The sequence below is a fragment of the Dermacentor albipictus genome, chromosome 2 (assembly GCF_038994185.2).
Source record: "Dermacentor albipictus isolate Rhodes 1998 colony chromosome 2, USDA_Dalb.pri_finalv2, whole genome shotgun sequence".
Taxonomy (NCBI): Eukaryota; Metazoa; Arthropoda; class Arachnida; order Ixodida; family Ixodidae; genus Dermacentor; species Dermacentor albipictus.
Window position 1 is genome coordinate 80,229,161 of NC_091822.1, and position 26,895 is coordinate 80,256,055.

The 26,895-nt window shown below is 53.0% G+C and overlaps 1 protein-coding gene across 2 annotated transcripts in view; it reads right to left on the minus strand.

Annotated features, from left to right (window-relative positions):
- The window catches only part of ssh (Protein phosphatase Slingshot), a 420,346-nt gene that overhangs the window by 214,488 nt on the left and 178,963 nt on the right, over positions 1 to 26,895 (minus strand). The gene's annotated exons all lie outside the window — the stretch shown is intronic.

Genomic DNA, 26,895 nt, shown 5'->3' on the forward strand with positions numbered 1-26,895 from the left:
TGCACATTTCGCGGGAAACGCGTCCCAAGCTCTGTAGCAGCCTGGGTGTATGACTCTTCTTTTTTTCTCGCCCTTTTCATGAAACTTCGTTTACCTCACGGGCATCACCAGCTATATACAGTGTTCCAAACCATTTGCTACCGGTGCATGCTTCAAATCGCTTGCGGTAAGTGGTGTTTGCCATGATGCTACCTTGTACTCCCCTTCCCCTGCAGCGGGAACTTCCAGTCGCCGCCGCGGTTGATCGGCTGCCATGGTGACTAAAGCTGTTAAGCACGAGGGCAAGGGATCGACTCCAGGCAGCGGCGACCATATTTCAATATGAGCAGTACTCAAAAAACGATCGCACAGTTGCATTATTGGGCACGCTAGAGAAGACCATATGGTCAAAACCTAACTGAGAGCCGTCCATTTCGTACGAAGTGCTGCCGTAAAGACTTTAAAGCTTAACGCAAGAAAAACCGGAAAATGTATAGCGCTTACTTCGCCTCATTATTATCATCATTAGTAGTAGTAGTAGTATTGCGAGCGCGACATCTTGAGTTCTCATAGTAACGCGCGTAACACCCTTCACGTCCATCAATTAATTAGCTTGTTGCGTTACGTAGCCGAAACAAAATCGCGATTTTCTATCGCGGCATGCATCACAGCCCACGTGCCGCTTGGGGACTTGCCACTATTTCATTTTTTTTTCATTTCACTTGAATAAATGAGCGGCCAGTCACAGCGCGCAACTATACCACCGCTACGAGCAGCCATCCACTCCAGTAAACTCGGACAGACACCTCCTCACACTCCCCGCCAACGGTACGAGCGCGCCGCGCCGTCTTAAGAGCGCGCGCGCACGCGCGCAAATGGCCGCTGAAGCGTTTATAAAGCGAGCGAGCGTCCAAGAACAATGACCGGAAACCCCGAGCGTCCGGCGTGCGGCCACACGAGGAGGCGTGCCCCCACCACGGCCGGCGCAGCACAGAAGCACCGCGATACACAGCCGCCATCGCTCTCTCTCTCTCTCTCTCTGTAGCGAACCGGTCCGCGGGACGACAGCAGCCAGCCCGCATCGCGCAAACACTCGGAAGCCGCCTTCGCCGAGCAGTGTCCGTTCGGGTCGTCGTTCTGTCACCCCGCGCTGGTTGCTGCTGTTGTGTGTCTCGAGGCGGTGCGTCTCGTTTTTCTTTTGAAGCACAAATGTCGTCGGCGTCGTGTTGGCTTCCGTTTCGACCGGGGACCGGCTTCCTCGGTGACGCAAGACCACCGAGGCTGACAGCTGATCGATCGTCCCGCGGAAGCGGGCAGCGCAAAGGGCGCGCGAGCGGCCTTCTGCGCGCTGTACGAATCCGTGCATATACATAAAACGCTAGCGACGAATCAGCGAGAGACAGAAGAAGAGGTGAACGCATAGGTTAGAGACAGAGAGAGAGAGAAAAGCACAGAGGGAGCTCCAGTATTCGCATGGACCTTATAACCAGGCGCTGCTTTATCTATGAATTGTTTTGAATTTAAGTTCTTTTTGGCCCTTCGTTATTGGTTCACGTCACGCCATGGTGTTCGCTATAATGAGTGTCGACAACCACCTTGGACGGGTGATGAGATATGTATAGAATGAAAATAAAGAACTTAACCTTATAAGTCGACTCCCGTTAGTTATACTTTTGGCTCATTCGAACGCAAGTGAAAGTTCCGGAGAGAAACCATACACTGTTATAGAAAGAAAACTCGTTTAAGCTCGAACACGAAAGGATGCAGTTTCGGTTCATTCGACCCCCCTCCCCCCCCCCTCCCCCCGAGTTCCATTATGAGCGTAGAAGTCACTAAAAGCTTGAAAACACAAATCAATTCAGCAAATGGCGCTGCTTCTTCCCAGAACGACGAAAGTGACGGCATTAACCTGTCCTGCAGTGATAATCCATAATGACGACTTACGATGTGCCATTGGCGATGCCTCTTTTGAGGATTTTTTTCAACGTCGACGGCAGTGTTGAGATCTGTGGGCCGACGATGACATGATAGTTTTTGTAATAGTGTATTGAAGTAGTCTGTCAATGACGACACACTACCTCATGCAAAAGAAAAAAAAAGATTTCAGTTCGCTCTCTTTGCGGCCGTTTCTTAATGTAACCTTTCACCGATAATTCGACCAAATTTTTCGGTCCCGCAAGCATCGAATTAACTGGAATTGACTGTACTATACGGCCACTGAATAATGCCTATACGAAGAAAGACATCGTTCTCAAGACTCCTTAGGTGCTATTCTGGAAACTGTCAAATTCCCCCCGTTGCCGTTCTCAGTCAATCAGAGAGGCCGAAGCAGCTCTGCGGGCCAATCAGACCTGACAAGATGGCGAGTTGGACAGTATGCCGAAATCTTACAATGTCTAGAACAGCACTCCTCGTTGCTGATGGACGTCCTTGGACTAACAATATGCGCTGCGCGGGTTCTTACGGAGAACGCCGTCCCTCGGCCAGCGTACACTTAGTCGTTACAAATCTAGACCACACCACCGCTATAGTTTGCGTTAACATTAATTATCTTCACTATTAAAGACGCGCAGCACGCGTCGCACGCAACAGGCACCTTCATGCTGTTGCATAACCACACAAAGCATCACAACCAATCGCGTCACTCACGCGTCCGACAACGGCCAAGGCGCACATATTCGCGCAGATAAACCTGCGCCTCGTCGTGTACCGCGGTCATTGCGTACAAAGCGGCGGGCTAACGCACGCAAACACAGGAAGCGTGGGCACGCCACACACGGCGCGCGTCCCGCGTGTGTCGCCCACAGGCACGCCGCGAGCGACCACGGCGGTCCGCAACGCAAGCAATTCTCAGGGTCTCCTCGGCACTGGTTGAGGCTGCTCGCCAACGAACACTAATATACGCGCCGAGATGCTCGTCCAAGACCGCGCGGGCTGGCCGAGACGCCTCCGTACGCATGCGCGAGCACACACACACACACACATCGCTGGCCTGACGAGGTCGGCTATGCCTCGCGGTTACAAAAAATGGGGGACTGCGCGCTCGCGGCATTCGAGCGTGCCTCGTTCGCTTCCGCAAAGCGCTGGCGCTTCAAAGGGACTGGCGAGTCTTACCACATGCGAACAGAAGTCAAGAAGCTGTCGAGAAGCGCACCGATCGGCGATCCGCCGGGGGCACGCAAGTAGAAAATGCGCGACGCAGCAACGCTGACGCGGCACCACTAAAGTGACATAGTTATATGCTTTATTGATATACTGCGCTTGTGGAATGCCAAAACGATATCAAGCGAAGCCTCGGAAATATCAGAAAAGCACAGAAACGAAACAAACGGTGAATCAACATCCAGTGAGGCCATGGATTCCGAGCGTCTGCCTCGGGGTTGCTGAAGAGTTTATCGCTTAAACCAGGATTACATTAAAGGAACAGAACACTCAATTGAGAGTTTTAATAACTTTAAGCAAACAAACAAAATTCAACGAGGCCGGTATAGCTTGATGTCCGTGGCAACAGAGCGACGTACTGGAGTGCGACCTATAAATGCGCTTACTTGAAAGGGAAATTTACTCTTACTTGAAGTTCTCCACTCTACTCACCAATCTTTCGACTAAATAAGTGCGTATGAAGCCGGGAAAGAACATACAATTTTCAATGCTGATTTGCAGGTTCTGTTTACTATAGTACAGCTACGCCGCTATTTAACACGAAATATTATAAAAATGACAAAGACTAGCAACTATACCATGTTACGACTTTGCACCGCTGCACCACTATTACGACTTTGAGGTGGTCCCGTAGCGCTCGTCACCCGTTTCGTGACAGAGCGTTAGTAGCGAAGACTCCGAGTCAGGCGTCGGTGAGAATAACGAAAGGGACTTTATACACTATATACAGGTCATTATACAGGACAGGATCGGATCGGCACTGGGGCCGAGAGCTCACAGCAAACGCGACTGTTCCCGCACGGCGACGTCCGGCGAAAACGCGTGACACATCTCACTCCAGTCGAGAGCGGTACTGGCTCCCGGTGGGTCGGCGGATCCGGTTTTTTTAGGCGGCTCGTCGCGGCCTTATAATCCCCGAGAAACCATTGTCACTAAAACGGCCCAATACTAAGCCAGCACTCGACGGTCGTCCGAGAGGTCCAACCAGCGACCGCGCTGGCCACCCGGTTCAAAGTTCGCGCGCGCGGTGACCTCCAGGCAAAAGGAGGTGCGGCGCCGGGCTGTCTGGCACTTGGTGGCACGTTTGAACATGTTGCTTGCCGATGCTTCTCCGCAGGACACCGCTGCCTGACGGCTCAGCATCTTGACTTGTCAAGGGAGAATTAGGGCGCTGTGCCCTTCGGCGCAGCCCCGGGTTTGTCCAAAGGGCGCTCGCAGGATAAATTCTGCATCTTGCAGATTCGGAATCCGGGCTGGTGGTAATGGCACTACAACCAACAAGACCCAGTTTGAAGTCGTTTTCTGTTCACGGCCGATCCCCCAAAGTTGGTTGCGCCATTTCACAAAGGAACAACGTATCAACCAAGCTCACTGATTAGAGAGCTTCGCCACACAGCGGCAGGCGGCATAATACGTAGCTCAACAAGTGCAATGTGACCCCGAATCAGGCGGCGCCTCGACTGAAATTCACTTTTTTTTAATGGGTCGTTACAGTTGTTATGCTGTCACTCAATCTATAACGGTGAAACGCTCACTATGTCAAGCCGGAAGCACTGACCATTCTTTATCCAGTTTAAGGTAGAAAGTGACCCGCGCGTTCCGAGAAAGAAAGCAGTTTAGTCGATGGGAAAGGAGAGAGGCCAAGCCCTGAATTCTTCCACGTTGCACGGTCAAAGAACGAAATGCGGTTATACCGCCAAGAGAAGCCCCCCTAAAATGTACGTTAAAAGCGATGGCGCGACGTTTACGAGCAATGATATGTCTACGAATACAGTTATCATTTGGCCCATTTAATTGATAAAAGTAAAATCACGTTGAGTGTTTAAATCGCTCATCCCAAGCTACGCTAATTGAACAACAGCAACGCACCGAAATCACGCCATGCGACCCGCATTTTTACATAGCTCATCGGAGAACGAACGTGATGAGAGAGCTAAGGGGTGCTCGGCATGCAATAATGCTTTAGAAAGTAAAACTGGGCGCACCAAATGGGAAGGGTCACAAGAATTGATCGAGATAGATATGCAAATTTTAATGAAACAAGCGAAGATGTTTGCCTGGATAACTACTGCCTGGCGTACTCTAAGCGGTGGTTGGCAATTGTGAGATATACGCACAGATCGCACAGACACACATATACAATAACGGACACGCACAGGGGCACTAAAACACAGTATTCGCAATGACTCGTTAAGACAAACGCATAACGGGAAATTGCGGGCGCCGAGAAGGTTTACCCTCGAGTCAGGTGATCGTTTCGCGGCGTGGGAGCGCTACGACGGAAGGTTGCACAAGTGGGTCGTTAAGAACTTCGCTAACAAAGAGATGGAGGAACAAAAGGCGTTTCTCAAGGACGGGGACTTTCAAGGAAACGGGGTTTCAAAAAAAAAAAAACATTGCGCATATCAACTTTTTTTACAGTGCCAGTCATTTCCGCACGCGAGACGAAAACGCTGGACCAGAACTCACAGTTAGTCGCTGAAAAGAAAGGCTTGCGCAACAGGGAGTGTGTGTGTAGGGGGGTCTATCCGCGCATATGTGAGAGTGCGGCGGTCGAGCACCGCGAAACCGGAAAGGGGTTCAGGAAAGGCGCGCACGCACAGCGCTTCCGAGTGAACGCGCAAGAAGCAGCGTGAGTGAATAATCACGCCGGGCAGTAATTACGCGAATCAGGAGAGCATATATATCGGCACGCACGCGCACTGCTCAGCGGACATCAAGGACGGAGAGCCTCGCGTTATACGCGAATAGTCGAGACGAGAGGAGGCGCGTGTCGACTCTCTCGGCGAATTAGGCCCCAACCGAGCCGGCATTAGAGCAGCAACCTCCATTCGAGCCGAGGCGAGCGAGCGAGTCGCGGAATACGCTTCCGCGTATTACCGCACGCGACAGACCGGAAAGACTGGGCACGTGAGCGATGTTATTATTATACGAGCGACTCCCTCGACCTGCGTCTTTGGGTACGTGGCGGCGCGCCATGCGCACGAGCTCGGTCGGTCGACGCAAACTGCACGTGTGTGCGCGCGCGGCTGATCGAGCGAACGTCGGTGAAATGCGCCGATTTAAACGACAGTCTATTGACGCTCCGTACAGTGGGCTCGTGCGACAAAAGCTGTGCGACAAAAGGAAGAGTCAAAAGCCTTACGCAAGCTTGAAAGATAAGCTGTAGTACCATCGAGGACAGTTTCCACCAAAGCATCACCGGCGTGTTTCTTTCTTCTTTTTTTTTTTTACTTGGACTCTTCTAGTGGCTATACCGCGACTGCAAGAATGCAACTCTGCCAAAATTTCGTTATCGGTGGCACAACTGACAGCACTTGCGCTAAAATGACGATGGTTCCCAAATTGTACGTAACACACACACACACACACACACAGGGAGAAAGAGAGAGAGAGAAGCCCATGCGCGCGCCACTGCTCCTCGCGGAACTACAGGAAACGTGGCATTTCGGAATAAATTTCAAGAGCCCAGCAGGCTTTCAAACTCGCAATAAACTAAATTATAATGTTCGGAAAGCTCGCATAGTTGTATAAATTTGTATGGGAACTGAAATAATAGCAAGTTGGTTCGCATTCAGATGCGGAGTACAGCAGACACTTCATCTCTTGCGCGCTTTGTTATCGAGATGCTCGTAGACTTCGAGTTCCGACGTGTGGATCCGCCTATCAATGAGCGTAAAATACAACACAGCGGCACAAAACTCGCGAAACAAAGAAAGTCTTCCAAGCTGAAGCGAACAGAGTTGACGCGGCACTTCTGTCGAGCCTTTCGGGACTGCAACAATAGAGAATGAAATGAGCGCAGCCAATTTGGTGCGCCTTTCGGGATGCAAGCATGAAAGACCTGCAGACATGCCGACTGCGGCAGCATGCACACGGGGCTTTCCCGCCGAACAAGTAGGCGTCCCGTCCAACAACCGGCTTCACCTTTCCGCACAACCACCGTAACACGCAGGGGCGGGCTCGTTAAGCAACCGCGTTATAAGCTGTTTAAGTGCCCTCGCCCCATCAACACGAGCGGAACGGACTCGTTACTCCGCTGATTCACGCGAACGCATACATCGCCGGCAGCGGCTGCATCACGGGAGAGAACGTTCCGGTTCCAAAGGCGACCGACAATCGCGTTCGCCCGTAGGCAAGTCTCCCGAATTCTCGAAGGAAAACAAAAAATCGTTGAAGAAAGAAAGAAAGAAAGAAAGAAAGAAAGAAAGAAAGAAAGAAAGAAAGAAAGAAAGAAAGAAATGGTCGCCCTTAACAGCTTGGGGAGCATCCACCTCGCACGCGCAACAGCGACCGAGCAAAAACTAAACGCGGACGCTGCAGCTGGTTTTTCGAAGCGCAACGCAGCCACAACAGCGAACGCCTACGAAACCAAGCGTGAATGCTTCCTCGTTCCTTGAAGATGGAGAGAGGGCGAAGGGGATCGAGAAAAGGACTTGTAACAAGTGTGTGCGAGACGAAGCGAAGGGAATGAGACATCGGCACCAACTGGAATACACGGCACGTGACTGCGCAATCACGAGACAAAGGGGAAAAGGCGAGCGGTCCCTCCTGCCGTGCACAGGCCGCGCGCGGTCAGCTCACGCGAGGGGAACACGCTATTCATCGCTGTTGCATGCAGTTTGCAGCACGTTATCTACGTTATATAAGTGCAATCTATTTGAACGGCGTTTTCGTTCGTAACGCGTACTTACGACTGCCGTAAACGCAATGCTGTATGATGTAGTCAACTACAAAGTTTCACCGAACGCGTAGCTTCACAACGCAGCGTAGTATTCGCGTTTACAGCCTCTACAAGCATATGTGAACAACACTACGATCTTCGGTTTCACTGGCTGCTATTACAGGCTGCTCCAAAATTGAACTTTTTTTTCAGATTCCGTGGTGCGTAAACTGTTGCGGTTCACTGTACACCGACGCATACACGTCTGAAGGCAGAGTCTTCGTCCAGGCTCCATGCGTTTAAATTAAATTCTCGGGCCTCCCCGCACGAGATTCTAGGCTTGTCCCACCCACCCAAATCAGCGGAGGAAACGGCAACAATACCGCTAACTTATCAAGCACTACTGCAGCACTATCGCCTTGGACGCAGGGTATACCCTCCACCACATCCAAAACTAACGAGAAACGAAGGCACTGACTACAGGCGACTCCAGAGCAATACCTTTACCCATGGAAGCTTACTGCATCATTTCCACCCGACGCTATACAGCTACACCTGTCCACACTGCAACGTGCCAGACAGCCTGGCGCACCTCCTACTGCAATGCAAGAAAACCCGAGAAACTACCACAGCGGCACAACTAGTAGCCCCAGCAGACGCAGACCCAAACCTCCTCGCTGAAAGGTGGGAGGCTGCGATCTCCAAGCCTGACCTGGTCGACCAGCGCGAACTCGTTGCCCGGGCCCGGAGGGCGATCCAAGCCAGAGGGTTCCTGGAATAAGGGACCCTCCCACCTTGAGTGACAAGTCACTCATTCAAATAAAGGTTTCGTTCTCTCTCTCTCTCGGGTTTTACGTGCCAAAACAAGCGCGCCGTAGTGGGGTACTCGGGATTATTATGGCCACCAGTTTTTTATATTTTTTTTTTAACGTGCACCAAGTGCATGGTACCACGGGCGTTTTCGCATTCCACCATTATCGAAACGGAGTGAACAAGGAAACAAATAACAGTCTCCAGCTGCGGAGACCGAGTAGTCTCCGCTGTGCGACACGCAATTGCGAAGCCCGCGTTATAGCGCAGCACCGAAGAACGCAATACACGTAGGCAGGTGCGCACACGAAACGCTCACGCAGGTGCCGTAACCCCCACCCCCCTCTTCCGGCAGCACCTCCCTCGTGCTCGTCCTGCTTCTGCACGGAACTCGAGCGCGCGCGACGACCTCCGCGTTTGCATTGGGGATTAAGCGAGCCTGGAGCAGAATGCTCGTTGTGCGCAAATATTGGACCGGCCTCAGCACAAAGGCGTTGTGAGGCTGGCGAGCGTGAATGGCGCGCGTACACGAGGGTGGGCGGAATACCAGACGCTCACCCTGTGCCCTAAAGCACCCGCCACGCCCCCCCCCCCCCTTTTTTTTGGTACTCCTTGGCGGACGACCGGAACTGGCGAGCTTGTGCGTACTTGATGTACTCTGTAATCCCGGAGTTGACCCGCGCGATGGGCAACGAAAAGCTGACAGGTTGCCAGAGAGGAAGCTGCGCAACCGGGAAGTCGCACGAATCGAGGGGCCCGAGCGTAAACATTGATCGTCGCGGGAGGTGAATGCAGGAACGAAGTGCTTCTGCGGTTAAAAAAGAAAGCATGCGCTGCTGTAACGGAAGCTTTTCTGAAACGCACACAAAGGCGTAACTCGACTGCGGAAGTGAACACGCAACGCAACGCTGTCGAGCGTAACTGCAGAGAAAAAAAATAATAACGAGGAAGTCCTGTTTACAGAAGAACGAACTCGCCACAACACGAAAGTGGTCTTTGTGATAGTGTGTCGGTTGCTGCTCATTCACAAAGTAGCTCGTACAAACACAGCGCACATTTTCATCGGCGGGCCTCGTAAACCCGGATGAGAAATATGAGCCTGGCGCATACGATTGCGCCGAGCGTACTTGAAATCCGTGCACTGCCACGCGTCACGCAACTTCGATGCATGTAACTGGAGCAAACAAAAACAAATGACTAGACAGCGGCAAAAATTAAAAAAGAAAAAAACGTGGAAGCACGCAGGCCTATCCTTCAAGCCATTAGAGTCCCGAGATCGACGCGCGCGCTAACTCCGGACAGCTAGGGAAATGCGAGGAGTGAAAGTAGTGTCCGGGTGGTGCACCCGCAACCCCTTCGTGGTCAACCCTTTCAGGTGCACAAAGAGACGCGGAGGAAGTTGCGACGTCGGATACCTATGGTAGTCGGAAGAAAGAGCAAAGGACGGGGCGTGGCGTGAGCCGTCCCAACGACCCCGACGGGTCGAAGGGCTTGAGGCGCTCTCGCGCCAGGAGTCCGTGACGCCACGGTTGCAACAGTAAAAAGCGCCCGTCCATGGAAGCCCCAGCACCCACCCAACGGGCCGACGACGTGCGGGCAGCACTGCCCAACAAGACGGGGGACTCGAAAAGGTCACCTCCGCGTCCGGCCGACAACAAAGGCGCCCTTGCGGCAGGCAGGCGCGCTCCATTCATCTCGACCAACTCACGGTCGTTACAAGGGCGAGCGGCGATCCACGGTGATCGTTCCTAGAGTCACTGTAGTCGTTCCGGGACACACGAAATAGCCGCTGTTTTCCCCTTTCGCGTCTCGCTTTTTTCCGTAGTTTACCGCTGCGCTGACTAGCTACAAACCGGCAGAGTCGTCGTACCACTGCTACGAGAAACGAACCGAGGAGAGCAGGTCACGACACAGAGGGAAAGCCTTCGGCCCTGCAGCATGCGTCTCTCTTTCTTACGCGATACACCTGCGTTTCTTTTTTTCCCCTGCGAGGACCAGCGGGCACGGCGAAAACAACGGGGAAGCTCGGAACGTGGGCGGACGGCGGCCACGCGGATAACTCGAACGCACTGCGGACCAGCCGGTGGGACGGTGCACCCCATACCGGTCGGCGAACTACGACAAGGTTGAGTGCGCTTCGCCAAAGCCACCGCTAGACCGAAAACGAAGGGGAGGGGTGGGCGGGGGGGGTGTCCTTGTTTCCGCATTTGTTCTACGCCATACAATCCATGCCGGACATGGCTAGTGTCGCTACAAAGGACTCGCTACTGTCAAGACGCGAGCGCGAACCCCTCCGCCGCCCGCGCGCCGTGTTGTGCCCAAAATTTTTAGGGTCTGTGCACCCATGCCGCTCTTTGAAATGCAGCCTAAAGAAAACGGAACGCTAACCTCGATAACCACAGACCATCATGTACGCAACACCACGCATTTCGATGAAGATACTTCACGGCGATGTATAATCACAATAAGTAAGATAACACTTACACGATACGCAAGTGTAAACTAGAGCGCCAGACAGAAATAACGAAAAAAATATACAGGGAGGTTAACCAGGCTGTACCTGTTTTGTTACACTACACTCGGATGGAAGAAGGGAAAGGAAAACGGGAAGAGAATTCTAAAGGGATAAGCAGTCACGCGCAGACAACAACGTTTACCCAGCAGTTACCATGCTCTCGCCGAGGACAGTCATCATAAATAAGTACGACCCCGAAGTTCTTGATGCCGTCCAATAGTTGCGAAGGCGTGAAATCCGACTAGCAAGGCGTATCCCCCTATATTCCAAACAGATAAATCACACACACACACACACACACACACACACACACACACACACACACACACACACACACACACACACACACACACACACACACACACACACACACACACACACACACACACACACACACACACACACACACACACACACACACACACACACACACACACACACACACACACACACACACACACACACACACACACACACACACCTATGATTTCGTGGGTGCGTCTCCGCTTAGTGTGATGCGACAGGCGACCAACAAATCTGTTTTCCCCTCCACCTTTCTTTCTTGCATATGAGGAATTACGCTTAAGACGTCGCGACTGTCCAGTAGCGTCCAAGGCGCCGGTTCCCCGTCACGCGACTGACGGCAGAAGGTTACGACAAAGACACATCACGAATCGCGACACGTCTATGCGGCACGATACGTCGCGTCATTTGTGATCACGCCTGCGGCCTCGGAGAAGCTTGCCGCGACAGCGTGCGCACCGCGCTGGACCCGCCGCATCGCGCGTCACTGCGCTGCCCGGCACAACGATGACCTTAAGGCGCAAGGGCACCAAGGACGTCGCCAAGCTAACGACGAGTCACCGTCGCGGGGCGTGCACAGTGCGGCACGCGATTCGGAGCGCGGCGCCCAGAAACGCTAGCAACGCCGCAAGGAGAAAGCTGGAGGGCTTGGAGAAGTTCGGGGACACAGAGAGAAAGATATTTCTAGCGAGCAACTTCGCAAACGGAAAACATCGAGGGGGGCGGGGGGAATAAGAAAGCGGTTCTGCTGTAACGACTGAGCTCCTATACCAATTCAAATGTTTGCAACAACAAAAATAAGTTGAATAGGAGCAGCACTTGTTCAGACAGCGGCCAAATTCTATTGCTCCAGTCGTGTTCGCACATACAAAGAGGCGCGCGATGAATCGCGTATTCTCAAACTTCTCCTAAACCTGTCTCCTTGCCCTGTGGTTGTGAGGGCTTGCATCTGAACAAAAAAGCTGGAACATCCTCAAGAACAACCACCCCCACGCAAGCCTCTCCTCGACCTCCGAAAGCAACACAATCGTTGCACGATGAACTATACCGTGTTCAAGCTAGCTGTCGTGCGGCAACAAATCGCCGCTGCGTCCATTGCGTGCCGCTTCCCGACACCAAGTAGGCTATTCTCATTCTGCATCCTCCGACTTCCCTATCGACCTTATACAATTCGTACACGCCTCCGTAATCGAGGCGCGCCCACGACTGAGAAGACACGCAACATATACATCCACGTGCCCATAAGGTTCTTTTTATAACTCGTCACCAGTACAGCACTGCGCCGACGTGACCCGAGCCAGGCGATCGACCGAACATCCGGTGCGCGCAGCAGCAAAGTCGCCGGATGACGTGAGCCCGCTGCGGGCCTGTCGCCGACAAAGCGCGCACGGCGACTGCACCAGCCTGGACGACCGGAGCCGCGGTCGTTCCTGAAATGGGAACGGTCACGCTCCCCCGCCCACACAGAGTGCGTGATGAGCGGCCGGCGCGCGACCGCGGAGAGCCGGCCATGATATACAACAGTGCACTGGTGCGCAAAGCACGGCTTCCTGCCGCAGTGCTATATGCGCTGCAGTAGCGTTGTGCGTATCGGGCTAGACGGAAATTATCCCGCGATAACGCACGAAAACAACGGAATGGAGACACACATAAGTTATGACTCTCCTTCACGTTCAAGAACACGCAGGTGCGTGTGTGCACTACAACACACGAGACGTATCAGGCATATAGTCGTTAAAGCTGCACTTCTGCTGCACATCAACTGGCTATCTCTCGACGGAATCTCTTGCCATAGGAGCAACAGGACTGCGGAAGGCACTTAAGGAACGGACAATGCACAGGAAGTTTGTTTAGACGTACGTCACTGCGCATTCTGCAACACGCCCTCCATAAGTGCATACGAGACTTGTAGCTGCAGCGCTGCATAGGTACGGCGGCGTCGACGCCGCCACAACTACAGCGCGTAGGACACTGAAGCGCATATATTACGGCCGACGCACGAACACTCCCGCACATAATGTGGGAATCCACCTCGCTCCCGTTTTTTCATCCCCCCGTCAGCAGCGAGACTGACTGGACAGCCTGGCTCAGTTCCGGGGACGTCGACCGACAGCTTGAGCTGGTGCACTGGGCGGAGAAGGCCAAGCAGGCCCAGGTCCTTACTTGAGCCCGATCCCTCAGCCACGTCCCCCTTTACCCTTCCCCCTTTCAATAAAGTTTACCACCACCACGAAGCAAACGACACGCACGGTTGCCCTTTCACAAGCGAATAGACTTGGCGCCACTTGCGTGCGGAGAACTCCACAGCACACGACGGCAATTTTCATCAATTCAAGCTAAAGTGGCTCGTCCCAGCCACGCGGTCGAGGCGTTGTCAAACGTCAAGTGCCCAACCACGTCAGGCAAGAACAAATCTCAGCTGCACGTGCCCAGCCTACCCTACAGAGCTCCTCCTCTGACTGATAATGGCGAAAAGGGTCGCAAGCACGCATCGGATGCCAGGCAGTTCCCCACCGGAGGCGCCCATCGAATATACATACGGCACAAACCATCGAAACGACGCGGTCGCGTGCACACCGAGCGACGGCCAACGGCTGCCGGCGAGTGGAAGCATCCTGGAGCCACTTCCGGGTTTTTCTCCGCCCCCCCCCCCCCCCGACAACCACGGGAACTACTAACAGTATCGCATAAGCCCACTGTGTATACTCACTTCTTGTTTCCTGTCCGCCTGCAGAAAAACAATGCGATGCCACCCGCTTGCACGGGAAACGGTTTGCATGCGCTAGCGAGTCGCACAGCGACAGCTTTCGCCGACTGAAATTCTTCCCTTCTCCTCGATCCCCCCGCTCATCATAATAATACTTATTTTTTGGTTATTTAAACCTACGTTCAGTTGTAGTTCACGGGGCAAATTATCAGTGAGAACGGAACACAGCGGCTAACGCAAGGGTACGCTGAAGTATCGTCGTCCTTCGGACAGCTTCTTGCATTACTGCTTGGGTCAAAATTACCAGCTATCTGACAGAAAACTGCCATGCATGTCACGGTCCGCTGCATTGTTAACATCCATACCATTTGCGCAAGGGCTCCTCTTTTCTCTTGCCTGAACAAGCGGCACTCTCTGAGTGAAACAAAACGAAACATATATATAAAGAAACCGGCACTTTGCCCAGCGGAGCCTGACCGAGGAAGTTCCACGGCGCCGCTCTGCCCTTTCATTTGCTCGCAACTCGCGCAATGGCTGCAAGCGTGGCTTAGGTCAAACCAGAATCATTCCATGTTGAAGGAATCTGGTCACACGGAGCGCACTTTCCGTCAATCGCGGAGCACATCGTGCGAGGCGAGGCCGCGTGCCAAACCAGCGCACGTGAGTGCGCTATCTGCTCGACGCGAAAAACGGCGCACACAACGTGCGAGCGAAAAACACATTTCGTGCACGCACGCAACTGCACGTGACCTCTCTGTCGCGTAAACAAAATCGACCCTAACGCCGAGTCGCGCGCCCAGGAACGAGCGCGGGGCTCTCTCGACGATCGGTGGCGCAGATTAGAGCCCGCGAAGAAAACTCGGCTACGCTTGTATCGCCATCATCATCAGCAGCAGCATTTTCCTCGACGTTCGTTCTTTCCGTGGCCCTGTGGCCTTCTCACCTCGTAGCGAACACGTAACCGCATCTGCACTCGTCCGTCTTCCCGCTACTAACATCTCGTGTCACGCACACAGCCGCGAATGGTGATCCCGCAGGTCACTGTGTTAGTGGTGGCCGCCGGTCGCGCCTCGCGAGGTGCTCGCACGCCACCCGACTCCCACAGCAAACCCACGCCTTCGCGGTCGCGCTGCCGAACGCGGCCAACGACGACGGCGAAACCGCGCGACCCGGTTCCGCGCGCTTTCTTTTCCTCTCGCCTCGCGCGCAACACCGGAGCAGGAAAAGCGTCGGTGGCCGCCTGCAGCGGCAGCCGCTCCCTTTCGATTCCGCAGAGGAGGAGGAGGAGGCGCACCCCCGGCGGCGAGAGCAAACAGGACGCGACAGACGCTCGAAGAGCACGACCCTGACCCTGCGCCCGCGGCACGTACGTAAACGCGCATGCAGAGTGCGCGCAGTCTTTTTTGTCGCCGGCCATGAAACCAATTCACTTGCCTAACACGACAAACCCGGCCGACACGACCAGGCAGCCCGGGACTACTCGCACCAGCGTCACGGGACCGTTCGTGCTTGAGAAATCATGGCAAAACGAGATTTCACTTGCTTATTTGTATATTTATTCACGGCACGCCTTCTCAAGGCCGGTGAGCGCTAGAGGAGTTGTAATATGGAGATGAAAAAGGTAGATTTCACACACGAACAAAATATAAGGTTATGATGAATTTTAAGTGGAGGTCTCGGAGTTCGCTGTCTGCTAAATTCTAGCGATGGATCCAGAAAGGCGCCTGTAAGAGTAGAACGCTCGGGAGAAAAAAAGAAAAAAGAAAGAGGCACACAGTCCCGGTGCCCCTTAATAGAACGGCGATAGGGGAGCTGACTGCGCTATCCAGAACCCGGGGTGACACAGTTATTGCTATCTGACTTCAAATCTCCCAAGAGAAGGCTTTGCGATGGAACAATTTGCCTTACCAAGAGCAACGTTGCAATTGGTGGTTGCAATTCAAAGCTGGCGGCACCATAAAGACGAGACCGGTCACTCACCGTAACAAAACAGACCAACAAACACAGCTTCTGTCGGTGCTTTTCTCTCCCCCCCCCCTCCCTTCCCGACGTTCGAAGCATCAGCTGCAATGGCAAATGTCTCGGGCGTCAGTCCTCTTCAAGAACCGATCACAAAGACGCGCGCACGATCGAGATATTGGAGCGGCGAAATGAATGGGCGGACAGAGAAATACTTCCGCGCTTCCCTCGTCTGCGCCGCAGCACCCGAACGAGGGCGCAATCAAGACGGCCGAAAGAAACGCCGAAACACACAACAGGCGAAGAGAGGCTACAGGGTTTCCCACGGATGCCTGCTTCAAACCTGCAAACTTCTCCAGGCACACGCGACGGCCGGCAATCGATGCGCGGCCGCGAATGCCTGCCAAATAACACCGAACGCCCGTGCGGGCACGTTCTCCCACAAACGGGCGAACAACAGGTGTGGTCGAAACAATAACTGCGCCGCGCAAGACAGAACGTTTAACGTGCTCTCTCTCTCTCTCTCGCACGCACGAACGACCGCGCTACCGCTGGTCGCCGGGCGAGCAACTTGCGTAGCGCGCCAGCGCGGAATTAACGGCGCGAATGGATGGCGCAGACGCGGGCGCGTGACAGCGCGTCTCCGTTTCCTCGTTTTGCTCGGCCGGCTTCGCTCGCTCGCTGTTGTTTCGCCTCTGTTCGCGTGCATTAGCCGCCGCCATCGATGCGAGATCACGTCCCGAGGCGCCAACGAGCCGCGCTATTCCGAGAGCCCGACGCGTGGACCGCCGCCACAGAGCGCCGACACCCCGAAGACAATGGGGAACGCTGTTCATTTTTTCCCGTACTTCCTTGTGCACGTATCGGTTCCCAGGAGCCAATGGGTTTCAATTTGCGCGTTTCGAGGGACCGGGCATGATTCTGGGTCACCCGCTAGTGGAGGACAATGGCCGGACAAAAAACGCACGCCCAGAGCGTTGGCTCAACAGATGAGCACGTAGAAGAAGAAAAAAAAAAGAGAGAGAGACATATCAAAATGATCATTTCTGTATCTTCACCGACAGCTCGGGAGTTATGCGAGAGGAACGATTGGCACAATGCGTGCTGTCAAACGAAGGCGAAATGAGTGCGCAGAAGGGAAACTTCGCAGGGCTGCTGACGAGCGAGCACACCCCGACGCGCGCGCAGGCTCACGTCTCAAATAGAGACGACTGGCCATCGAAAGAACGGACAGAAGAGTTACGTGCCGTGGCCTAACATAAACTGCTACGCACCAAAAAGAAAAGGGCCCTTCCTACGAAGTGAGACATCTTGTAGGAAGGGTCGATAGCAATCCGTTAACATAGGGCCCACTATTTATGTGTCTCCAAACATACACACAGTCACACAGTCGTTACAGAAGTAAGTGGAGAAAATAAGGACTCATAGAAAAAAGAATGCAGTTGCACGCGCTTTCAATACGCCGAACTCAATATAACTTATATCTTGAAGTGTTACAGCTCCACAATACACATAATTTACACTGCGCCGGGGACAATTCACACCGTGCTTCTTATAACACGAAAGCGTTAAGGTTCCCGCCGTGTCATAAAATCGACTGTTGGCGTCTTGCGTCGGACGTCGTTAAACGAAACATTATCCCGAACCACAACCACGCAGGCCCTCCCGTGCAGCGCAGAGGCGTTACTGAACTAACCGAATTCCTCAAATGCGTCGGAAAAATCGTGAAGTACAGTCTAAGCACAGCCTACAGACGTGACAGCGCCGGATTGTAATTTAAAAATCCCAGAAAGCATAATTCTGTAACGCGAGAACTCAAAATATAAAACCCTTTATCAGCGTTTCTATACCTTGAGCGGCGAGCTGCACTCGGTTCCTTGCAACAACACCATCCAGATGGCGCTCGCCTCCGTGCATCCGCGGCCCAAGTAACAGGCCGCGTTTCTACCAGAAAGCTCGTCTGCTCGCCTTCGTGCACAGCGTTTGCCGCCAGCGTTTCCCGGTAAACATTACGGTTACATATAAGCTGCACTTGCCGGGTAGCGTTAGCAGTCAGGCATGCTTCAATGCAATCACGTTCCACTCTCAATTTAGCATCCTCCATATTTTTTACTTCGGTGCATTTCTAAAGATGACCTTCTGTATCAATTTCATTCTAGGGATCTCAAATTTGTTACTGCCTTGATCAGACCGATTCAGTAAGGCAACTGATTCTACGGCGTCTCCATGAAACAATAACGTAGGGCTATGTGGGTCCTGAAGTCGCGCATTTAATGAAGCCGTTCAACACCGCTTCATGGCCGCTGGAGCTAATTAATGGAATTCTCGATGTGTGAAGCGCACAAAGGCATTGCGTAGGCTCTTTTCATACGCGACTGCCTTCCAAAGGCGTCGTCATCATTACGCCCACACGTGGCGGCGATGAATAAAACGTGCGCCCTTATGCAAAATACATGACGCGTAGCGTAGTACGCTAGCGTCCCCCTTGCCACACGCAAAGTGAGTTTGCGAAAAATCAGGGCAAGGTAGGAGAGAGAACGTATACATCGACTTTAAAGCCACGCCGACATCGCCAGAGGTGTTGAAAGCGTTCGTACGACTTTCGTCGACACGGTAGAACGCGTCAGGGCTTGTCCTACGCACAGAAAGACTACCGACAGAACTCTGCACTCTCTCCCACTGGCCATGTGTGTGCACAGTATAAACACGCACAGCCCGCGTAGCATGGACGCGAAACGAGTGAGGTGCTGCGTGCGAAGCAATTAGAGCGGCGAAGCGGTGAGTCCCCCCCTAGCCTTTTCGTTAATCATTGGTTCTCGCTCGCACTCGTTTGACTCGTTCTGCACCCTTGGATGCAGCGACGTCGTTTTCCTGCGAGCACACACCGCACCTTCCCTACTCTCGAAGAGGATACGGAGTTGGCACAAGCACGCCTGTCTTACGGCATCCCATTCTCGGTTTCTTTTTTTCACGCGGCGTTGCATTTGTACGGGCGGAAAATGGAAAACGAGCGAGCGAGTGAAGCAGTGAGCTGACTAGCAGTAGTAGTGGTTTAATGTGTGAAATGACGCTTATTTCTGCAGCCCAATATTGATCACGGCGCAGCGTCAGGGTGAGGGAAAGTGGGAAATAAAGGTGAGAGCAAGAGAAGAGAGGGTTGGGCAGCAGGAGTCACGTCCTTTCATCGAGGAGGTCGTCGATGAAGGCAGTGGCCGGCGGGTGGCGGGCGCTTTCGGTAGGCTGTGATCGCACTCGCTTCCACAAACACCAAGTGGCTGCGGAGAGCTCGGAGGTTGGGGGGGGGGGGGGAGGGTGTACAGGAGGTCGCTTGCTGTTCCAACAGGCAGGCCCTGCTGGCTGTAGACAGTGATGACCCTTGAGCGTTCTTGTGCCAGCGCTGGGCGGGCACAGAGAAGGTGATCAAGGGTCTCGGGGTCGCAGCAACGTCCGCAGGCCGGTGAGGTGGAGCGTACCTTGTCGTGCAGCCGCGCCGCCGTCCAGGCGCAGCCCGTGCGGAGTCGAAGTAGCATTGATGACTACTAGAGGACACCTGGCAGCGTTTGCATTCAGTGCTCATCTTGCCAAGAAACGACGGACAGGGAAGAAGGAAAAAAAACGGCAACTCGCGAGAAATATTAGCCGTCTCGACAGACCGATGGCTTAATACGGAGAAGGAATTTAGTCCTTATATCGTTTACCTGGCACGTTTTTCAGACCAGCTCTGCAAGTGTAACGAAAAAGCAAGAGTTCGCGTCATTCTGGCTTCCTCGTCCGACTCTCATCATGCCGTCTCCACCACGACACCGTCGTCACAACGTCGTAGCCACGCCATGGTTTTATCATCGTCTTCACTTCAGTAACGTCATCCCTTCGTCATGATGTCCTCGTCGTAATAACGCCTTCGTCGTTCCATCGGCGTCAATTGTTCTGCGTTATTTATGCTGTAATGATACTGACGCCATTCAATCGTGATTATGCCGTCTTTGTCATGACGCCAACGTCAGTCACTGTAATGCATCCACTGTCAGACTGTCGTCGTCGTGCCATCGTCCACCCAGCTACGCCATCCGACTCCCGCCGTGCCATCGTCGTTACAGGCTTCGTGATACAGTCATCGTCACGCCATTGCCATAATACACTCGTCGTCATCCCATTGGCCTCATGTCTTGCCATCGTCGCCACTGCATCGTCGTCGTACCGTTGTCGTCACGCTGTCGTTTCACCATAGTCATCGCGTCAGTATCTCCATCCCAACCTGGTCATGTCGTCGTCCGCGCACCCCCCATCATCGATCCATCGACGCCATTCCTCGTTCCGTCATTCTATCGTAATCATGCTGTCGTCATTCAATCGCGATTATGGCGTCATTGTGATGCCATCGTCGTCATTTCTCACTTCTTCATCCGGTTGTCATCACACAGTCGCCGTCCCACGATCAGTCGTTATCTCCTTGTCCTCATGCCGTAGTCATTACGTTGTCTTCGTTATAACCATTGTCATAATTTAAATATCGGCCTCTCATTGTCGTTATACCCCTTCGTCGTCCCATTTATATCATTGCTCCATCATTTCATCGTCACCGCACTTGCGCCATACAGTCTTCGTGATGCCTCCGTGCTCGTGGGCGGCCTTGGCAAGCGAGTGCCATAGCGAAATTGGACGACATCCGATTATGTAACATATAGCCCAATCAATTAGAGTCACATAATTGCCACTACACGTCTTAGATAAGCGGGACTTCGGGAACGTGGCCCGTCGCCACGTTGCTCGATTGCTATTTTTGCATCCCCGTCGACATTCATCGCGAGATGAGTTCTGCTGCGTTTTTACTTATTGGTTCTTTTCTTTTTCTTCACACGAGCAATGTCAAGTGGCGACACAGTCGAAGGAACCTGCAAAGCGCATGCAAAATGTGCTCTCTACCACGAAAATAAACTGTCCCTAGCGCTACGTCCCAAAGTCAGCCCAGAGGCATTGGCAAGGGGCCACGCTGGATCGTGCGTGCTAAAGGAAAGTTCAGGCAGGCACAGTGTCTTGTTAGGCTGTTCCGTAGAAACACGCGTGCCGTGTTCGCTAGGGAACTTTAGAAATAGGGGACTCAAAGTTCGGGGGCGCTATCGGCAAGGCGTAGAAAACAACGCAAAAGGCATACGAAGGAGTATCGGGTTCTCGAGTACGCAAAGCCGCTTAGGAACGTTACATTTCCGAAACTCCACTATCGCTCCTATACTATTAGCACACGCATTTTCATAATGCGTGACTGTGAACGCCAATATATACTCAAGGGAAAGCCCATGTGCTTGAGTTGGGCGAGCGCGCAGTACGTGTATATTTCAGCCCTCTCACCTCGTGAAGTCTCTCTCTCTCTCTCTCTCTCTCTCTGTGTGTGTGTGTGTGTGTGTGTGTGTGTGTGTGTGTGTGTGTGTGTGTGTGTGCGCGCGTGCGTGCGTGCGTGCGTGCGTGCGTGCGTGCGTGCGTGCGTGCGTGATTTACCCTTCTTCATCCTCCTCCTCCTCTGGAAGGTAGATAGCAGGACGTGACCCTTGTTAACAGCCATACCTTTAATTCCTCCACTATTTTCACAGACGCCCCTCTGGGAAGTGCCGAATGTCGGAATCTTTTTTTGATGCTAGAAGTGAGCAACCATAATGTTCAGGAGTAAATCAAGCTACATTGTGCACATAACTAAAACGCAGCAAACCGTGGCGAGCTGTACAAACAAAGAACACTCTCGCTGCACAAAATGTGGTCGCCATCTGTCGGGCGTTTCTCCTCTAACTCTTTGTCCTGTTAAAAATATTATTTCGTCTATCACACAGTGAGTCAGTATTTGCGTTGTTTATTTTAGTAATTTTAGTTGATTAAACACGATATGCCACCAAAGTTAGTTAGTAAAGAGTGAATGGTGATTGTCTTACTTTATCTAATGGATAATCTCCGACCGCGCTCACACGTCGATCGTCGAAACAACAAAAGCTTTTCCCATGCGCTGTTCCAATTTTACTTACATTTTTACATTCTTTTCTTATGCACAATTATGATGAATTATGATCATAATGATGAATTATGATCAATTTATGGGGCGGCAAAAGCAGTATATCAACTTATGTCCCCATTCACCAGCGGCACGAGTATGTACCAAAAACCTTCAAATCTTTCATGATCTAGGCTAACGATTATCCGCCCCATTCCACGCCAAATTAACGATCTTCGGGTGCCAAAAACACGTCGTGCCCACAGGACAAGACGCTGGCCGAAAGTTATCGTATTCGGCGAATACATCGTTGCCCATAACAACAAGCTGGAAAATAACGAGAAGCTGGTGTACGTGCATGTAAGCGTGTGCGACGTGGAGTGGGCAGTCTCTCGGTGCTAGAGGCAAACTCCACAGCAAAATGCGGCTGTACCAGCCGAGAGACTGTACTTAGCGTTTCCCTTTATCTCATTCGTGGGACCGAGAGATACACGTAACACTCCTACACACGCAAAGAAAAATGTTTTCGAAAGGATATCGATACCATCGTTAGGGTCTTCCTAATTACCCTATCACGCGAGGTGCGGCCTACTAGGCCCGATATATGTCATTCCGGAAAAGAAAATTGCCAACACGAGCACACCAGATGCAGCACCAACGCTCCTCGGGGCAGGCCGCATACAAGGGCATTATTTTAAATTAAGGGCGGCGCCCCGATCGAAACGCGGCCGCTCGAGCGGCAAACGTGTCACCCCCGGCTTTTCGAAATGGGCAAACATAATGACACAGCGCCACCGCAAAAGAAAAAAAATAAAGGGGGAGTCGCCGACTTCGATTGCGAAAATCGGGGCCCACTCGCGTTCACCGCGTGGGTCGCGCATCTGCCGCGCGTGTCACCCTAATTGCCGACCGACGGAATGACCCGCCACGCTGATCGCCCCTGCGGTATGCGCAGGCTGCTCTACGGCGAGACCCGAAGTTCTTTTTTCCTCTAATTAATACGGAGCTACGCGCATTCGCGTCTCTAGACGGCGCCGACCTCCAAGAAGCTTGAATCGATCCGCGCCTCTATCTCTCGTCTTATCTCGGACTGGTCGCACGCGCCACGGACACGGACACACGCACACACGGCACCCGAGGCGGTATGCACAGAGAGGCACGCCAGTGGCCCATCCAGCAGCAGGGAGGCGTAACCGAAGCTCGAGGGAGCGAGAAGTGGAATGGCATCGGACAGCGACGCAACCTTTACTTGTACCTGCTCAGGTTGCCGAGAGCGAGATGGAAGGAAAGAAAGGAGACAAATTAGGCTTCCAAACTACCATGTAGACGCTCCAACCACCGAATGCGCAGAGCCCGTGGAGGAAAAGCGTGAGAAAGGACACATTCCCTCGGCTTGTCACTGTTTGCTATATTCCTACTTAGGTCATCGTACGCACATCTTTACTCGTTCTCGTTGTTAAATAGCAACGCGCTCACACGTACGTACATGCACAACGTTACGTGAAAGCGTTTACACACTCGATACGCGACACTCGCAAGGCCGAGCATCCTGGGCCAAGCCGGACGGCTGCTTCACGAAGAGGTATAGAAAGCGGCTTTGAAGAATGGGCTGCGAAGCCGAAGTAGACGGCGAGGCGTCTCAAGTTCAGGAAGAAACTGGTCAAATGCCATTGTCGTCGTCGACACAGTTAACGCAATAAAATGAAGCATGCGAAGCAAACACGCCATTTGGGCTTCTCCCTGTACGTCCACCACTGTACCTACACGTGTAAATATGGGCGTCAAAAGGCCACGACGTTGCGAATGTTCTCAGCCACGTGCAGGTGCTTACACGTATATACACGAGCACGCCGAGCTCAGCAAGCGTTGCGAATCGAGGCGATAGCCTGACCCAGCGTTCTCGTGCGATCATCCGTGTAGCGCGTGTCTATCGTCATACACGTGCGCGCGAATAGAACAAATAAAAACGAAAGCGGGCTGCGCCTCGGCAGGTATTCACGACGGGGCACAGTGTGCGCGGCTCTTCAGCCTTCGCGTGTGGCGCTTCGCACTTCTCTTAAAAAAATTTTTTTTCCTTGCAAACCAAGCTACATAGTTCGAACACGGCGCTGATCGTCATTCGGGAAAAGGCGAGGCGGTGCGTCACACATGCACGCCCTGCGCGCTGAAAACGCGACCGCGCAACCCTGGTAACGTCGCAAACGGTGCGGTCACGCCAGCGTAACGGACACACGAGCGATATAAGAGACTTTTAGCAGTGCCTTATTACGGTACGGTAAGCGCGGTATACGGTACGGTATTACTGTTCCGTACTAAATTACCGCAATGACCGAAGACGTTTTAGCTGCGTGTGCCGCTCGATGCGTACGGTAATCTGATAATGATGATAGCGGCTAACATTGGGGCTTTACAGAGTACAATAACTATGCGCTGAGCGCGAAATATTCATTTTGACGAATACTAGAAAGCTGTAGCTTGTTCATACACGCATCATTTTTTACAAAAGGGCCCGGCTACGGCAAACTTAGACACCAATCACAAGGCCGGTGGCGACATCTTGTGACACTTCGTCCTGCAACACGTGAAACCTTTTGTTACATAGGTGTTTTTATCTAATCAATACATAAAAAAGGGTTTGTTTCTTGTAAATTGCACCGCTGCTGACAATTTACACCAGCAGATAAGTTGAATATAGTTAGTTACTGCAATAAAAACTCTGTGTCCCCTCTAAGTAAACTCTGCATCACTAGATGGCGCCACCTACCTGGGTTTTTTTTTATGCCACTGCTTACTTGTTGTCACTTCGTCGCCCTGCAGATGTTGGTTTAAAGTAACCTCTTGCCATGGTATTATCATGGTAAAAAAAAAAGCACGCGAGAGGTGGACTCTGTGGCCGACATCAGCTTCTCACTGTTTTGGCTTGGTGCAGCTCAGCTCGCGACACACGGTGCTAGCCGAGCCTTACCGCCTCGTATGCCGTACGGAAAGTCATACCGTACGGTACAGTTCGCGCATGCGCAGTCGTCGACCGGTACGGTATTACGCACTTACCGTACCGTATACCGTACTTTCCGTAGCACCGCTAAAAGTCCCTATAGAAGGGGAAAAAAAGGAAAAAAATGATAAAAGCAGCAGGTTCGCTTCACCGTTCGCGGTGACCACGAGGACGACGAGAGAGCCCGCCTCTCTCCATCTCTCCACGGCCCGTCTCATACAAACAAACGGTCGTGCGCGCACACGCACGCACACACACACACACACACACACACACGCTATATGTATGTACATGCAGAAAAGGCAAGCAGCGTTCGCGGCCAAAGCCGGGGACGCGCAGGAAAAGCGGGCCGCCCAGATGGCGAGCCGAGCGCATCTCCGCCTTGTCGTCGCCGCCGCGTCCTTTTCACTATGGCGCGGCGAAAGACGCCCGGCCACCGCCTGCGTGTTTTTCGCTTTCTTCTACATTCTGCTCATATCTGCAAGGAGAGCGAGTTCGGCGCCAAAAGGGAACGGCGCGCGCGTGTGCATGCCGAAAGAGTGCGCGTATAATAGAGAAGCAGACGCCGACGTGGCGCGCCCAGTGACCGCGACCGGGGCGACGCGGAGGCCCGCCGTAAGCTCGATAAGCCGTTTGTGCCGCACAGAAGAAAGGACGCGGCGCGGGGGAAAAAAGAAAGAACGACAGAGGAGAGGAGCAGGTACATCGCTGCCCAGTTTTGTAATAGACTCGTACTCACATATATACCTACAATATCAAGAGTACCTGTAATATGTCCGGGAATATGCCCAAGATATGCGCCGTATCTTGCGCATACGGCTCATACCTTTGTGCATGCTGTTTTCTCCGCGCTGTTTGCATTGAAGCCATAGAGAGCACGGTCGCTTCGCTCGCTGCTGCTGCCGCACTTGCTCACGCCGACGTTTCGACAGCGAGTGTACGCGGTCATTGAGCGTGGTGTGTTCGTGTTTGGATGTGCGCGCTCAGACCATGTTTGTTCACTGAGTTAGTAAGCGAATCTTTCCAAGTCTATACGACCGATAAAACTACTACCCTTGCCTCGTACAGCTATCTACTAATTTGCTATCGCAATCGATGGTTCGCCTTTCGGGCGAAACTGCTACTGTTTTAAAAGGTTAGCGCAAGCGCGGCTCATCCGAACACCTGCATGCGGCAGCGTTGACAAACCCGCGCCCTGGAACTTCACTGTACGCCACACAACCCATCGTATACCGAGCGATCGACCCCACGATTCCAGCATGGCGCCCATCACAAGAGGCTCCACAGCTATACTACAGAGTGCCACACGGTCTCGGCCACACTGCTCTCCTGTCGCGCCACAACGCATGTAGCAGCACTATACGACGCGGCGCTACAAAATGCCCGCTGGAAACGGAGAAGACATCGGCGGCTGCGGCGCGGCCTAACCGTGCGTGCCTGCCCGCAGGCGACGAAATGGACCGTGACCGCATGCTCGGCCGATTGGCCCTTCTCCGCGCGCCTCTTTTCGCCGTGGCGCTCCCCATTCTCGCTCTCATTTTTTTTTCTTACCCTCCCTCCCCCTTCCCTGCAGAAGACGGAGTCGATCCGGTGTAAACACCCGCCGGACGAGAAAGCGCAGCCACGACCGTGCTCGCTTTTTCGTACGAGCGTGGCCACCGAGACGTGTACGCATATCTGTCTGTTTTCTCCATGCCCTGTCTCTACAGACTGGCTATTTTTACACGTCATAATAGTCGGCGTGCGGGACTTCACTGAGAGTACTCCTGTGCCACCCATGCCGATTAACGGCGCTGCCGCAATCGCTTATCTTCCCCTATATTTTTCT